At 39.9% G+C, this 12,671-nt stretch overlaps 1 long non-coding RNA gene across 1 annotated transcript in view; it reads left to right on the forward strand.

Moving 5' to 3' along the window:
• The window catches only part of LOC309615228, a 224,408-nt gene that overhangs the window by 57,916 nt on the left and 153,821 nt on the right, over positions 1–12,671 (forward strand). The window lies entirely within an intron of this gene.

Here is a 12,671-nt window from a genome sequence, read left to right on the forward strand (position 1 = left end):
TATCCTCAAGTCCATTCTCTAGTAGGTCTGTGTCTTTATTCCTGTCTTGCCACTAGGTTCTTCATGACCTTTTTTTTTTCCCTTAGATTCCATATATATGTGTTAGCATACTGTATTTGTTTTTCTCTTTCTGACTTACTTCACTCTGTATGACAGACTCTAGGTCCATCCACCTCATTACAAATAATTCAATTTCGTTCCTTTTTATGGCTGAGTAATATTCAATCGTACATATGCACCACATCTTCTGTATCCATTCATCTATTGATGGACATTTAGATTGCTTCCAAGTCCTGGCTATTGTAAATAGAGCTGCAATGAACATTATGGTACATATCTCTTTTTGAATTATGGTTTTCTCAGGGTATATGCCCAGTAGTGGGATTGCTGGGTCGTATGGTAGTTCTATTTTTAGTTTTTTAAGGAACCTCCATACTGTTCTCCATAGTAAGCCCAAACTTCTTTATATGGAAAATACTCCAAATGAACTAGCCTCTAATATCTAGACTCACTTCTGTTTCCTACATTTTGCCCCAATCCTAGGAACTGTTTATAGTTCTTCCAACATGCTCAAGCCATCTTGCCTTGTTCCTTTGTCCACGATATCCTCACTTTCTAAGTCGCTCATCCCCTCAAATGCCTGATTAACTTACATTTGTGATTCAGACTCAGTTCAGACAGCAGTTCCTCCAGGAAGCTGTTCTGATCATGCCCAGCTGGGATCAGGGTCCTCCTCTGCACACCTATAGCCTTCTGTTTATGACCTTATTACAACATACTTTATAATGTCTATAGTTTTTCATGGGATTGTTAGGTTTTTGTGAGCAGAGGCTAAGAAGTTCATATCCTATTACGTAGAAAAATGCCTGACCCATAATATCCCTCAATAAATTTTTGTTGAATGAAGGAATGAATGAACACATATACACACACATATACACACACACTCACACCCCACATATTAAGCCTCCTATAAGGCATTCAATATGTCCTTTTACTTTCCTAAAATGTAAAATATTGGCCCATTAAATCTAGGAAATGGTTTTTTGATTTTTCATGACTCAAATGATTAGTATATCGTTCAGGGTAGGTGGGGTTATTCTGCAGTAAAAAGCAATCTGGAATCTTTGAGGCCACCTGGGCCTTAAGCAGCACAAGCCCACCATATGCCCAAATCGTGAAACATCTGGAGTATGGGAGGGCCAGCAGAATTTTAGATATGAAGACATTTAGTTTGTTTTTCCACACTTAGAACTTCAGATTTATGAGTAAAAGCACACAGTTTAATATCACATGTTGATTTAAAAAAAAGCAACTTCTAGATCAATATAAGTTTATTTTATTCAACTTCTTCTACATCAGCATCAGAAGCCCTGATTCTCTCAGCTTTTACATCTTTTTGTTTTGTTTTGTTTTTGTATTTTAATTTTTATTTTATATTGGAGTATAGTTGATTAACAATGTTGTGTTAGTTTTGGGTGTACAGCAAAGTGATTCGGTTATACATATACATATATCTCTTTTTCAAGTTCTTTTCCCATTTAGGTTATTACAGAATATTGAGCAGAGTTCCCTGTACTATACAGTAGGTCCCTGTTGGTTATCTATTTTATATATAGCAGTGTGTACATGTCGATCCCAGACTCCCAATCTATCCCTTCCGGGACCACCACATACCCCATCATCTGAATCCTTCCTTCCTTCCTCTCCCTGCTCCTATCACCCTAACCATCACCTCCGTGTGTCTGGATTACAGCACTAGCTTGCTGTCTATCCCGTGTCTCCTCCTTCAATCCGTCTCTACACATTACAGCTAGAATAATCCTGTTAAAATGCTCTTTTGCATGTCAGTGTTTCTCCAGAGTTTACAGAATAAAATATTAAAGCTTAGTATCCAAGACCTGTTATCATTTGTCCCTGACCTCCACTGTGACCTCATTTTCTCATTATCTCCCTGTGAAAGCCTTTGGCTCATGCCAAGGGGTCCTCCTTGAGTCTTCTGTGTCTTATCTGTCCTGGTTTAATAATGATAGTCCTTATCTCTTAGGGTTGTCATTAAGATTGAATGAAACAATATATGAAAAGCCCCTAGCACACTGCCCTGACATACGGTTGGGCTCTTGATGTTATTGTGGCACATGGTTAAAAATACATATGACACCTTTATGACACTCTCATTAGCAATCTCTTTTTAATTATCAGTGCCTGTGTAGTGTGCCAGTGGCATCCCTCACTCATTAGGATACCCTGAGTGTAAAGAACATTGTAACAAACACACACGTGCCCATCAATCATATTGAAAAACTAAATAGTTCTAACTTAGTTCTTTGTGGTAATAATTCGAGTTCTCATCTTTCAGATGATGGCATGCAGGGTATAGTCCTCAGTCCTGTGGAGCTTCGCTGTGACTGCCAACAGTTAAACAGCCACTCAGAGTTACTATTATTTTGAAGATCAAAGAATTTGCCGTTTTTAGGTACCAGGGATGGAGTGTTATAAATCCACTATGGTGTGTAGTATTTTTTTTTAATAGAAGTATAGTTGATTTACAATGTTTCAGGTGTACAGAAAAGTGATTCAGTTATACATACATATATGTATATATATATACACATATATATTCTTTTTTAGATTCTTATCCATTATAGGTTATTACAGGATATTGAACATAGTTCCCTGTGCTATACAGTAGGACCTTGTTGTTTATCTATTTTATATATAGGGTATTTATCTGTTAATACAAAACTCCTCATTTATCCCTACCCCCCTTCCCACTTTGGTAACCATAAGTTTGTTTTCTATGTCTGTAGGTCTATTTCTGTTTTGTAAATTAGTTCATTTGTATCATTTTATTAGACTCCACATATAAGTGATATCATATGATATTTGTCTTTGTCTGACTTACTTCACTTAGTATGATCATCTCTAGGTCCACCCATGTTGCTGCAAATAGCATTATTTCATTCTTTTTTATGGCTGAGTAATATTCCGTTGTATAAGTTTATATATATATATATATATATACACACACACCCATATATATGTGTATATATATTTATATATAAAACCACATATTCTTTTTTTTTGGTGGATGGCTAACATTTATTTCATACCTGCAGCTGCACATTTTTAAAAATTTTTATTGGAGTATAGTTGATTTACAATGTTATGTTAGTTTCAGGTGTATGGCAAAGTGAATCAGTTATACATATACATATACATATATCCACTCTTTTTTAGATTCTTTTCCTATATAGACCATTACAGAGTGTTGAGTAGAGTTCCCTGTGGTATACAGTAGGTCCTTATTAGTTATCTCTTTTATATATAGTAGTATGTATATGTCAATCCCAATCTCCCAATTTATCCCCCCCTTACCTCCTGGTAACCATAAGTTTGTTTTCTACATCTGTAACTCTATTTCTTGTTGTAGATAAGTTCATTTGTACCCTTTTATAGATTCCACATATAAGCGATATCATAATTATTTTTTTATTGCCTCTCGGCATGCGGATCTTAGTTTCCTGACCAGGGATCAAACCCGTGCTCCCTGTAGTGGAAGCTTGGAGTCTTAACCACTGGACCACCAGGGAAGTTGTACCACATCTTCTTTATCCATTCATCTGTTGATGCACATTTAGGTTGCTTCTGTGTCTTGGCTATTGTAAATATTGCTGCTATGAACATGTATCTTTGCAAGTTAGAGTTTTTGTCTTTTCCAGGTATATGCCCAGGAGTGGGATTGCTGAATATGCTGTGTAGTATTAAGGTGATCAAGGATGTCACACTGGTGCACTTGCTGAGAACAGGGGTGGGACGCTTGTTGATTGTTTATAAATGTACCTTTACTTAAATTGCCTGAAATCAGGCTATAAAAACAAAGCTGTACTGAAGCAAGACTACTGGACTAGGAATCTGAAAATCTGTCTTCTGAGACCTATTTAGAGCTAATGGTGTGATCCCTTAGCATCCGTTTATTTCTTGGTAGAATGTGAATAATACCTGTCTTCTTAGAAGACTATTGTAAATAAATTACACTTGTGAAAATGTCTTGTTTAAATTGATAGTTTTATTTCTGTCTGCAATTTGCATATATAAAACATAGTGTAATATGCAAAGCATGTTAGAAAGATTTTCTTTATATTTGTGGTATTTGCTGAAAACATTGTTTCTTCAAGACCAAATTAGGTTCCTTTCTAAGATGTAAGTAACCATTACACTCAGAGTCAACTGCAAGTAAGTACAGAGGTTTTTCATTATTATTTCTTGTTGCTTTTGCTGTTGGTATTCCTAAAGGGAAAGAAGGCATACGGAAGAAAGGGATTTTATAGAGAAGAGGTAATTTGAGAAATATGACTATTTTGGGGTGCATGAAAACAAATTTGAGTTTTTCTCCTTCATATTGAAAACCGACTTATTTGATAAAAGCCAGATTTATTTGGGCTAATGTCTGTATTACTAGAACAATGCAAAGGCTGCACTACCCCTTGGAGGGACGTCGCCGGTCTCTACCCGGCTAGTTTGGTTGAATAACAGTGGCAAAAACAGCAGCAGGAGCTCCTGCTTCAATTCTTACTGCTCAGTAAAATCAGAGCACTGCTCATCTTCCAGACTGCAGAAAAAACTGACCCAGAAATTACGAGACTGGCCCCAAATCTCACGACTGAGCCAAAATATGAAACAAGTCCTACCTGGCTCTCAGCTCTGTGCTCCTTCCATGGCACCATCCAACCAAGCTGGTCGTGAAAATAACTGTGACTTCAATCAAGAGGACAAAGACAAAAGTAGAAGGTTACGACAAGATGCAGCACTTTTTCTTTTTACTTTGCTTATTACATAGCATGCGTGCTGGCCTTAAATGTGTGTTATTAATAATTCAGTCACCGCTAAGGCTGTAAGTGAAGGCTGACAGAGCAGTGCCCATCCTCAGTAGAAGGAATGACCAAGATTTGCAAACGGGGAGCCCAAATCGTATTTTTCGATATGTTCCCAAATCGTATTTTGATTAACCGCGAAAAATATTGAAAGGTGTTGAAAAAGATGATTTGTAATTGTAATAGTGAGTGTCTCAAGGACATGAAAGGCACTGATGTTTTCAGTGTTTCCCCTCACACTCCTACCCCCACCCAGTGGAAACAGGCATTATGATGACATTTATTGCTATCTATGTTTTTAATTATTAAGTTTTGGCTTAATGACTCAAAAGGAGCCGTAACTCTCAGCCCTTACTTAGAACAGCATGTTACCTATGGCCTGAAACTGTGGGTTTACACGTTACCTTGAGGCAAGGGACTCAAGAGTGTGTCATATTAAAATGGAAAATCTTTCTGAAGTTTCCCACCGTTGAACAGCTGCCTATCGTCTCTAAAATGTACTCGGACTGCCCTCTCCTGGTTGGATGGGAGAACAGCGAAAAGAAAAGTGATGAACATTGGTTTCAGCCTTGAATGCTCTTTGATTAATCTGAATTTAATAGAAATGGAAACTACCAAGTGGTCAAGAGAGAAAAACAATGGGACAGAAAAAGAATTCTCACTTGTCACTTTGCAGTGTAAATATAAACCCAGACTCAACAAATTGCATGAAAAAGCATCCCAGTGTTGGACTGAAGTCTTGCTTTAGGGTCATTGGATCGGTAAGGTTGTCCCCCAGCTATCGACTGTGAGTGACCAGAGCTCATCTGAGTTCTGAGTAGATTTGTCTCAGGTCCCCTAAACTGTAGGACAGGACGCAATGGAGCCTTGGGACGCCAATGTTGCATTTGTTTTCATTCATTTGTTCACGTCATAGCCTGGTGCCCTTTGTTGAACCCTGATGGCAGATGAAAAGATTGGTATCGGGCTGGAGTGCAAAAAAAGATTGGTATCGGGCTGGAGTTCTGTGTTTCACTGTAAAATGCTCTAGCATTTCTCCAGTGTTTATCTACCAAATTCATGGCCATGATAAAATCTAAAAAGTATAAATTTACTCAACTCATTGCACTAGATTCAGAATTGTAAACTGTCTTAGGTACCAGCACTTCCTGGCTTCTTGGACCATATCGCTTGGGTTGGAAGTGTGGCTGTGCTCCTGACTGCATACCTTTACACAAGTCCCCCAATTTCAGCGACCTCAGTTTCCACATCTGGAAAATGGTGATCATAAGGGTATGTCTTGGGTTCTTTGGAGGGTTAAGTATGATACATCCAATATTCTAGGATCAGTGACTAGCACATAGTAAATGTTCAATAAATGTTAGCTGCTAATATTATTCTACAGTCAAAAGAGAGGGAACTTATGTTAAAAGCTTCATTCACAGAGGAGCCATAAAATCATTCCCTGACATTAACGTGTCTAATATTCAGAGAGCAAAAAAAAGAAAAATGCACATTCAAATTGGTACCGCCACTATGAAGAACAGTATGGAGGTTCCTTAAAAAACTAAAAATAGAGCTACCATATGACCCTGTAATCCCACTCCTGGGCATATATCTGGAGAAAAACATGGTCCGAAAGGATACATGCACCCCAGTGTTCATTGCAGCACTGTTTACAATAGCCAAGACATGGAAACAATCTAAATGTTCATCAACAGAGGAATGGATAAAGAAGATGTGGTGTATATATATAATGGAATATTACTCAGCCATTAAAAAGAATGAAATAATGCCATTTGCAGCAACATGGATGGACCTAGAGATTGTCATACTGAGTGAAGTAAGTCAGACAAAGAGAAATATTGTATGATAGCCCTTATATGCAGAATCTAAAAAAGAAATGATACAAATGAACTTATTGACAAAACAGAAACAGACTCACAGACTTAGAGAACGAACTTATGGTTACCAGAGGGGAAGGATGGGAGGAAGGGATAGTTAGGGAGTTAGGGATCGACATGTACACACTGCTATATTTTAAATGGATAACCAACAAGGACCTACTGTAGAGCACAGGGAACTCTGTTCAATGTTATGTGGCTGCCTGGATGGGAGGGGAGTTTGGGGGAGAATGGATACATGTATATGTATGGCTGAGTCCCTTTGCTGTACACCTGAACCTATCACAACATTGTTCATTGGCCATACGCCAATATAAAATAAAACGTTAAAAAAGAAAAATGGCCAGGCAACGATAAGTACCGCTCAAGGGCTTCACTTATACACATGGACAGGAAGGTGGCCCCATGTGTGCTTGCCTTTTGTCTTAGCATCATTCCAATAGTTTAAACTAAAGAAGACTTGGCACGTGACTATACCACATATCAGGTGTGCACCTTTGCTCTCGAACCTGTTAGCAAAAATTGAAAAGGGAGAGGGATTTCTGGCCATTCTTCATTTCAGAAACAACAAAAAAAGGATAGCTGTGTGCTAGGTGAGGTTGCCATGTTAGAATACCAGGACACCGCACAGCTGGCAGCCGATCAGGAGATTAGGAGAGTGAGTTAGTAGAAAGAGAAAGGAAGATGGACTTCAAAAATAGGACCTGCTATCTCTGATTGCCAGAGGATGCACTGCTGTACGTTTCCGAAATGAAGCACTAAAATTCTCAGACTAACGTGGTACAGCCAAGACTTTTGGACAAACTCTTCCAGGGCAACCGGGAAAATTTCTATACTCACTTGGAGCAGAAAAAAGTTCTATGTGTGAAGAAAGAGAATTTTACGACAAGTTAGCTGGGCAGGTGCAATTTGGTTTAGAGTGGGCTTAAGCCTCTTGGGGCAAAGCCCAAACTCCTTAGCATGACACGGCAGGACCTTCCTAATGGGAGCCAGCTAACGGCTCCAGCATCATCCCTGCATCTGTCACTATCTCACATTCCAAGCTGCCTCCACACCGAACCACTTTGCTTCCTGAACACAGCATCTCTTTTTCTGTTGGACCTCTACACCAGTGAGTCTGATACCGAGCAGGACCCTGTGGGGCTCCAGGGCACAAAAGCCTTTCTCCATCCCCCATTTCTTGATTACAGGAAATAGGCTTCATTCAGCCTCCGTGACTTTCCATGAGTTCCAAGGGCAGGTTCAAACAGACACTAACTAGGGAAGGGAGAAGACGCAGAAAAAAGGGGAGGAACAGTCAAAAGAAACAATAGTGCAGCCTTGGGTCAGGGTCCTGGTTCCCCCTCAAGGGATACACATAGCGATATCTTTGAGCTGTTTTGCAGGTACTGAAACCCCACCAGGCGGGAGAAGTTAAGGTTATGGTGCTCACCAGCATGTAGACTCCAGACCTGGTGGAACCAGAAGGTTGATGGTGCTGACTCCCACTTACCTCACCATCAACCGATCAGAAGACTGTCCACGAGCTGACCACGCCCTCTTTGAACCCTTATTATAAAACTCCTCACTACGCCCTCCAGGTTGGGACACACAGTTTTTGAGGGCATTAGCCTGCTGTGGCCCCCTTTGCCTGGCAAAGCAATTAAAGCTATTCTTTTCTACTTCACCCAAAACTCTGTCTCCAAGATTTAATTCGGTGTCAGGGTACAGAAGCCAGATTTGGCTTCAGGTCCTTCTGCCTGGAATGCCCTTCTCCTTATTGTCTTGATACTTTCTCGACTAACTCTTAGTTCATTCTTCAGATCCCTTGTATATCACTTCCAGCAAGAAGCATTCTAACACCTCTCCCCTTTACAACTAGGTTAGTTAGCCTTCTCTCGTGCTCCCATAGCATCCTGTGCTTATCTCTAAAATTAGCTTTTTCTATCTTTATTGCACATTTATTTATAGACTCCCTCTCCTTATGGACAGTTGCTGGGTCTTATTCATCATCATAGTTTCATCTCTTGTACAATGCCTGTCCTAAAATAGGTTCTCCATGTATATCTTGAATGGTTGAAAAGACTCTCTTACTTTCCCTAGGAATAATCCAGAATTTCTACTTGACAGGTTCACTTGGTGGTTGATTTTACCTCAGTGGTGAGGTCACCCTGTGGGCATTGCTTAAGGAAATGTCAACACTTTAAAAGCCCTGAAGTCAACAACTGCTCTAGAATTCTTCTATTTTTAAGAATCTCCACCAATGTACAATTTATCATTATTTGTATATAACAGCTGCCCTGAAGCAAGCTGACATTTTAGCTTTAAATACAACCAGTGATACACTAAAGCATGTTATACTCTGAAAATACTTGTTCCAACTAATGATAGCTGCATGCAGAGCTACATGCAAAATATGAGGGGCTTTGATTCATTTGCTCGGTGGTACTTGAAATGTCTTAGAGGGCTTCACATTCACTGTCTTATTAGACTCTCACAATAGCCCGTTACAGGCAGGGATTGTATTTTCCAATCTTATAGAGGAGGAAATCATGATTGCTTTATAGTTTTCCCAGGCTTATTCAGTAAACGAGTGGGTGCCAGAGTTGACAACCCTTACCATTTCTAACTTGGATCTTGCATCTGAACTCCAGACGTGTATATGCAACCACTTCTCAACAATGGATGCCTAAGGAATCTCAAACTTAAAAACAAACTTGACATGTCTGTATGGGTTAAATTGTGTCCCTCCCCCTGAAAAAAATTATGCTGAAGTTCTAACCTCCAGTATACCTGTGAATGTGACCTTATTTGGAAACAGAGTCTTTGCAGATGCAATCAAGTGAAGCAAGGTCATTAAAGTGGGTCCTAATCCAATGTGACTGTGTCTTTTTTTTTTAACATCTTTATTTGAGTATAATTGCTTTACAATGTTGTGTTAGTTTCTGCTGTATAACAAACTGAATCAGCTATGCGTATACATATATCCCCATATCCCCTCCCTCTTGCATCTCCCTCCCACCCTCCCTATCCCACCCCTCTAGGTGGTCACAAAGCACGGAGCTTATCTCCCTGTGCTATGTGGCTGCTTCCCACTAGGGATCTATTTTACATTTGGTTGTGTATATATGTGACTGTGTCTTTTTAAGAAGAAGAGACAAACATACAGAGAGTGCCTTTAGATGACAGAGGCAGAGATCGGAGTGATGCAATTGCAAGCCAAGGAACCTCAAGATTGCCAGTCACCACCAGAAGCTAGGAAGAGGCAAGAAAGAACTCTATCAGAATCTGAGAGAGGGCAGGGTCCTGCCAACACCTTGATTTCAAGCTTCTAGACTCCAGAATGTGAGTGAATACATTTCTGCTGTTTTAAGCCACCAGTCTGTGGTACTCTGCTACAGCAGCCTCAGAAAACTAATACAGTGGCCCAAACCTAACATTTCATTCTCTTCCAAACCACTGCTCCCATAGTCTCTTGTAAAGCAGAAGATGGCAACTTCATCCTTGATCTCAGTTTTGTTTCCTCTCTTTCTCACACTCCAAACCCAATCCATCAACACATTCTGCTGCCTTTACCTTCACAGCGTGCCTAGAGTCCAACCACTTATCACCACCTCCACTGCTGCCACTCTGATCTGACCATCAGCATCTCTCTCACCTGGTTTATTGCAGTAGTCCCTTAACGAGTGTCCCTGCTTCCACCCTTGTTCCTATACAGCCCGTTCTCAGCCCAGCAGCCAGCGTGATCCTGTTAAAACTTTAAGTCAGATCATGCCACCCTTCTGCTCATGACCCTTCAATGGCTTCGCAACCAACACAGAAAAAGGTAGAGTCCTTTCATCTGAATACAAGACCCTATATAAGCTGCATCCGCCAGCACTGCTTCCTGCCTCATCTCACCCCACTCCTCCTGTTCACTTCTCTCTGGACCCACTACCCTCCTTGCTGAGTCTGGATCACACCAGACATGCTCTGAACTCAGTCCTTTGGAGGGATTGTTCAAATCTCTAAGGGCTTTTCCCTTAGACACCTGCTTGTGTCCCTCCCCTAGCTTCAGGATTCTGCTCATTGCCTCTAAGCTAGGCTTTCCCTACCCAACTTATTTAAAACGATAACTCTGCTTCTTCTGACCCTCCTATACTCTTTACCTTGCTTTGTTTATCTCCGTAGCACTCATGAATATCTTAACATTTCATATATGTGCTTTGCATTTGTTTATTGTCTCTCTCCTCACATTAAAATGTGCTGTATAAAAAAAATAAATAAAATTAAAAAATTTTTTAAAAAGAAAGAAAATAAATAAATAAATAAAATGTAAACCCTATGAGGACAGGGACATTGCCTTCTTCCCTGTCTCTGTAGCATCTAGAACCATAGGTAACATGTAAAGGAATGCAATAAATATGTGTTGAATAAGTGGATGAATGAATAGTCTCTTAAATCAGTCTGCTACTTTTTCCGCTGACACAAATGACAAAAAAGAAATCCAGTGTCAATGACATAAATGACCAAACTAGGTTAGCTTTTAAAAAGCTAGTGAATGCATTCAATATACTAACAATTTATTTGCATTCCCCTGAATTAACCACCATAAAATATTTAGACAATTTAAATACCCTTGTCAGACTTAACTGAAATAACCAATAGATTCAAAAGTGGAAGAGGAGAAAGAAAAGAGAGAAGAAAGAGGCAGGAGGAGACCTTTTATAATTTATCAAGATAAGAGTTCTCACTATCAAAACAAAATGAACAAATACCGTAAGCAGATTTAAAAGTGAATGGTTTCAGGTGACATAGAATTGTCTGAAGGAGATTGATGCTAATTTGGGGAAGCCCTTACATCTTTCCTCACCTTTGTTTTAGCGAGTCATCTGGATTTCTTTTCTATGTTTGGAAACCAAATCTACTCAAATCTCTGGACTAAAAACATGTTATGGTTAGTTATTGGAATCTTAGCAAATTTAGCAATGATACCCTAGAGTGAAATAGCGCTTTTTTGGATTAGTAGCAAGCACAATTATACATTTATATTCAATTCTGTAAGAAGTCAGTGGTGCTGATAAAATAAAAATCACAAATATCTTATTGGGTAAATATAGTCTCCCTAACATAGGAGAATGTCCCAATGGAGAGGAATACTCTGGGCGATATGATAATTCAGGCCTTTGAAAACACAGAGGAAATAACACATGGAATGAAACAGTGGGAGAAAAACGCAGCTAAAAGCACACACTCAAGATCTGACAGGTTTACTGAACTTCAAAGGAGGCTCCACTAGGGCAAATCTCTAACACTGAGGTCAGCATCCTGGTGAGGAAAGCCTGGGACACTGCAACATGGGATGCGGATGTTTGAACAGATACTGTCAAAGACTGTGGCCCTCTGGAATTCCCTGAAATACTTGGAGCTGCAGAGGTGGCTCATCCCTCCTTATTTAGAGTTAGTACTTTCCCCTGCAGAGACCTCTGCCCGAGGACATGTCCCCACCTTTCTCCTGGACATCTCCCTCAGGGTAGCCCAGCTGAATTCATGTTGGGTCTGATAAAGAATAAAGAGATTATACCCCAAAGCAGTTGCAAAAATTAACTAGCATGTGTTAGCAGGAGCCAGGGGAGTACCAATGGCATTGGATTTGAAGGATGCTTGATCAAGAAAAGAAGAACATAAGACTGGATAAGAAAGAATCCCTTAACCCCAGGGGATGGTGCAGACCCCTCAGGGATGAGGATTTGGGTTCCAATACTGGAGAGATGACCAAGACCTGGAGAGGAAGGTGATAGCTGCTGGGGGAATTCAAGGTGGATAATCACAGAGAGATTACGAGCATCGGTTATGGTCCCAAGACCACCTGCATTGCTGGGGTTAGTAGTTTGTCTGACTTCCTTGTTCTAATTCTTCCCTTAGGACAAGAGGCCCACAGGAACCCTGGAGAAGT

This window comes from Balaenoptera borealis, assembly GCF_965194805.1.
Source record: "Balaenoptera borealis genome assembly, chromosome: 17".
Classification (NCBI taxonomy): domain Eukaryota; kingdom Metazoa; phylum Chordata; class Mammalia; order Artiodactyla; family Balaenopteridae; genus Balaenoptera; species Balaenoptera borealis.